Source organism: Schistocerca piceifrons, chromosome X, assembly GCF_021461385.2.
Source record: "Schistocerca piceifrons isolate TAMUIC-IGC-003096 chromosome X, iqSchPice1.1, whole genome shotgun sequence".
NCBI lineage: Eukaryota > Metazoa > Arthropoda > Insecta > Orthoptera > Acrididae > Schistocerca > Schistocerca piceifrons.
In genome coordinates, this window is record NC_060149.1 from 116,349,656 (window position 1) to 116,354,788 (window position 5,133).

The 5,133-nt window shown below is 46.1% G+C and overlaps 1 pseudogene; it reads right to left on the bottom strand.

The window, feature by feature from the left end:
- Positions 1–1,493: 1,493 nt before the first annotated feature.
- Positions 1,494–1,611, bottom strand: LOC124723643 (annotated as a pseudogene).
- Positions 1,612–5,133: the final 3,522 nt, after the last annotated feature.

Here is a 5,133-nt window from a genome sequence, read left to right on the forward strand (position 1 = left end):
ACTTTCTCCTCAGCATGCGAAAATATTTTGTAGGGAGAAACGATCACCACGATAAAATAAGGGATCATACGGAAAGATAAAGGTGTTCGTTCTTTCCGCGCGGTATACGAGATTGGAATAATAGAGAATAGTGAAGGTGGTTCGATGAACCCTCTGCCAGGCACTTAAATGTGATTTGCAGAGTATCCATGTAGATGTAGATCTAGAAATATGGAATCTGGCTGTTGCTCTTGATCGACAGTTCGCAGTATATCATGTGAGTAAAGGGCAAGCTGATTTTCACACGAGCGATGCTTTCTAAAACCATACTGATGTGTGGACATAAGCTTCTCAGTCTCAACAAAGTTTAGTACATTCGAACTAAAAATATGTTGAAGGATTCTGCAGCAAATCGATGTTAGGGATATTGGTCTGTAATTTTTCGCGTCCATTCTTTTGCCCTTCTTATACGCTGGAGTCTCCTGCTCTTTTTTCCAGCCGCTTGGGACTTTGCGCTGGGCGAGAGATTTGTGATGATTGCAAGCTAAGTAAGGGGCCAATGCCGCAGAATACTCTTTGAAAACCCGAACTGGGAGTCCATCCGCACCTGGTGAATTATTTGTTTTCAATTTCTTCAAAAATGGTTCAAATGGCTCTGAGCACTATGGGATTCAACTGCTGTGGTCATTAGTCCCCTAGAACTTAGAACTACTTAAACCTAACTAACCTAAGGACATGACACACACCCATGCCCGAGGCAGGATTCGAACCTGCGACCGTAGCAGCAGCGCGGCTTCTGACTGGAGCGCCTAGAACCGCTCGGCCACCGCGGCCGGCTTCAATTTCTTCAGTTGTTTCGCCACACCAGGGGTGCTTATTACTATGCCGTCCATACGGCAGTCTTTTCGATGGTCAAACGACGGTATGTTTGTACGATTCTCCAGCGTGAACTATTTCTTGAATGTGAAATTTAAAACTTCGGCTTTCGTTCTGCTGTCTTCGACTGCCACACCGGACTGGTTAACAAGTGGCTGGATGGAAGCCTCAGACCCACTCAGCGATTTTACATTGTTCAAAAATTTTCTCGTATTCTCTGACAGATCTCTTGGTGAGGTGATAGTAGTTGTGTGCTTCGCGCATAGACCTTTTCGCAGACGCACGATTGTTTACTAATCTTTGCCTGTCGCCATTTGTGTCTTCTCTTTTGAATAGACAGTTCAACAGCCACTGCTTCCTCAACATTTTCCACATCTCGTTATTAATCAGTGGTGAGTCTTTTCCGTCCTTAATCTACTTAACCAACTAACTCCTCCCGAACAGGCCATGAAGGCCCAAAGGTACCGACCGGTCGCCGTGTCATCCTCAGCCCACAGGCGTCACTGGATGCGGATATTGAGGGGCATGTGGTCAGCACACCGCACTCCCGGCCGTATGTCATTTTCCGAGACCGGAGCCGCTGCTTCTCAATCAAGTAGTTCCTCAGTTTGCCTCACAAGAACTGAGTGCACCCCGCTTGCCCACAGCGCTCGTCAGACTAGATGGTCACCCATCCAAGTGCTAGCCCAGCCCGACAGCGCTTAACTTCGGTGATCTGACGAGAACCGGTGTTACCACTGCGGCAAGGCCGTTGGCCCCTAGTCTACTTACTAGACACTTAACTCTCCAGACGACGATTTGCAATCTGCTTAAACTTTGTCCATTATTCCTCTAGTCCACCTTACTGGAGCTAAGTGATTTCTTTTCTCATATGCTAACAACGGCTTACCTGCTCTTTCTAGCAGAAATACTACCCTAGCCTTCTTAACTGATTTACTAACTTTCGTAACAATAGTTCCTATAACGACATCATGATCGCTAATCCCCGTATCTATACTGACGTTATCCGTAATATCCGGTCTATTTGTAGCTATAAGGTCTAAGATCTTTCCACTGAGTGTGGGCTGCCGAACTAGCTTGGATTTCCGGAAGGCTTTTGACACTGTACCACACAAGCGGTTCGTATTAAAATTGCGTGCTTATGGAATATCGTCTCAGTTATGTGACTGGATTTGTGATTTCCTGCCAGAGAGGTCACAGTTCGTAGTAACTGACGGAAAGTCATCGAGCAAAACAGAAGTGATATCTGGCGTTCCCCAAGGTAGTGTTATAGGCCCTTTGCTGTTTCTTATCTATATAGACGATTTTGGAGACAATCTGAGCAACCGTCTTACATTGTCTGCAGATGACGCTGTCGTTTATCGACTAATAAAGTCGTCAGGAGATCAAAACAAATTGCAAAACGATATAGGAAAGATATCTGAATGGTGCGAAAAGTGGCAGTTGATCCTAAATAACGAAAAGTGTGAGGTCATCCTCATGAGTGCTGAAAGGAATCCGTTAAACTTCTGTTACACGATAAATTAGTCAAATCCAAGGGCCGTAAATTCAACTAAATATCTAGATACTACAATTACAAACAACTTTAATTGGATTGAAGAGTTCCTAGATAACAGAACGCAGCATGTCATTCTCAATGGAGAGAAGTCTTCCGAAGTAAGAGTGATTTCAGGTGTGCCGCAGGGGAGTGTCGTAGGACACAATATACATAAATGACCTTGTGGATGACATCGGAAGTTCACTGAGGCTTTTTTGGGATGATGCTGTGGTACATCGAGAGATTGTAAAAATGGAAAATTGTACTGAAATGCAGGAGCATCTGCAGCGAATTGACGCAAGGTGCAGGGAATGGCAATTGAATCTCAATGTAGACAAGTGTAATGTGCTGCGAATACATATAAAGAAAGATCCCATATCATTTAGCTACAATATAGGTCAGCAACTGGAAGCAGTTAATTCCATAAATTATCTGGGAGTACGCATTGCCGGCCGGAGTGGCCGTGCGGTTAAAGGCGCTACAGTCTGGAACCGAGCGACCGCTACGGTCGCAGGTTCGAATCCTGCCACGGGCATGGATGTGTGTGATGTCCTTAGGTTAGTTAGGTTTCATTAGTTCTAAGTTCTAGGCGACTGATGACCTCAGCAGTTGAGTCGCATAGTGCTCAGAGCCATTTGAACCATTTTTTTGGGGTACGCATTAGGAGTGATTTAAAATGGAATGGCCGTATAAAATTAATCGTCGGTAAAGCAGATGCCAGACTGAGATTCAGTGGAAGAATCCTAAGGAAATGCAACCCGAAAACAATGGAAATAGGTTACAGTACGCTTGTTCGCCCACTGCTTGAAAACTGCTCAGCAGTGTGGGATCCGTACCAGATAGGGTTGATAGAAGAGATAGAGAAGATCCAACGGAGATCAGCGCGCTTCGTTACAGGATCATTTAGTAATCGCGAAAGCGTTACGGAGATGATAGAGAAACTCCAGTGGAAGACTCTGCAGGAGAGACGCTCAGTAGCTCGGTACGGGCTTTTGTTGAAGTTTCGAGAACATACCTTCACCGAGGAGTCAAGCAGTATATTGTTCCCTCCTACGTAATTCTCGCGAAGAGACCATGAGGATAAAATCAGAGAGATTAGAGCCCACACAGAGGCATACCGACAATCCTTCTTTCCACGAACAATATGAGACTGGAGTAGAAGGGAGAACCGATTGAGGTACTCAAGGTACCCTCCGCCACACACCGTCAGGTGGCTTGGGGAGTATGGATGTAGATGTAGATGTAGAACACATAGAAAATGTTGTTTGGAAGTCTAACCAAAGACTGCGTTTTATTGGCAGGACACTGAGAAAATGTAACAGATCTACTAAGGAGACTGCCTACACTACGCTTGTCCGTCCTCTTTTCGAATACTGCTGCGCGGTGTGGGATGCTTACCCGATAGGACTGACGGAGTACATCGAAAAAGTTCAACGAAAGGCAGCACGTTTTGTATTATCGCGAAATATGGGAGAGAGTGTCACAGAAATGATACAGGATTTGGGTTGGAAATCGTTAAAAGAAAGTCGTTTTTCGTTGCGACGGAATCTTCTCACGAAATTCCAATCACCAACTTTCTCCTCCGAAAATGTTCAAATGTGTGTGAAATCTTATGGCACTTAACTGCTAAGGTCATCAGTCCCTAAGCTTACACAGTACTTAACCTAAATTATCCTACGGACAAACACACACACCCATGCTCGACGGAGGACTCGAACCTCCAGCCGCACAGTAAACGACTGCAGCTCCCTAGACCGCTCGGCTAATACCGAGCGGCTTTCTCCTCCGAATGCGGAAATACTTTGTTGACACCGACCTACATAGGGAGGAACAATCACCACGATAAAATAAGGGAAATCAGAGCTCGTACGGAAAGATATACACTACTGGCCTTTAAAATTGCTACACCTCGAAGATGACGCGAAAGTTAACCGACAGGAAGAAGATGCTTTGATACGCAAATGATTAGCTTTTCAGAGGATTCACACAAGGTTGGCGCCGGTGGCGACGCCTACAACGTGCAGACATGAGGAAAGTTTCCTACCGATTTCTCATACACAAGTAGCAGTTGACCGGAGTTACCTGGTGAAACGTTGTTGTGATGCCTCGTGTAAGGAGGAGAAATGCGTACCATCACGTTGGAAGTCTAACCAAAGACTGCGTTTTATTGGCAGGACACAAGTCGGATTGTAGCCTATCGCGATTGCAGTTTATCGTATCGCGACATTGCTGCTCGCGTTGGTCGAGATCCAATGACTGTTAGAATATGGAATCGGTGGGTTCAGGAGGGTAATACGGAATGCCGTGCTGGATCCCAACGGCCTCGTAGCACTAGCACTCGAGATGACAGGCATCTTATCCGCATGGCTGTAACGGATCGTGCAGCCACGTCTCGATCCCTGAGTCAACAGATGGGGACGTTTGCAAGAAAAAACCGTCTGCACTAACAGTTCGACGACGTTTTCAGCAGCATGGACTATCAGCTCGGAGACCATGGCTGCGGTTACCCTCGACGCTGCATCACAGACAGGAGCGCCTGCGATGGTGTGCTCAACGACGAAACTGGGTGCACGAATGGCAAAACGTCGTTCTCTCGGATGAATCCAGGTTCTGTTTACAGCATCACGATGGTCGCATCCGTGTTTGGCAACATCGCGGTGAACGCACATTGGAAGCGTGTATTCGTCATCGCCATATTGGCGTATCACTGGGCGTGATGGTATGGGGTGCCATTGGTTATA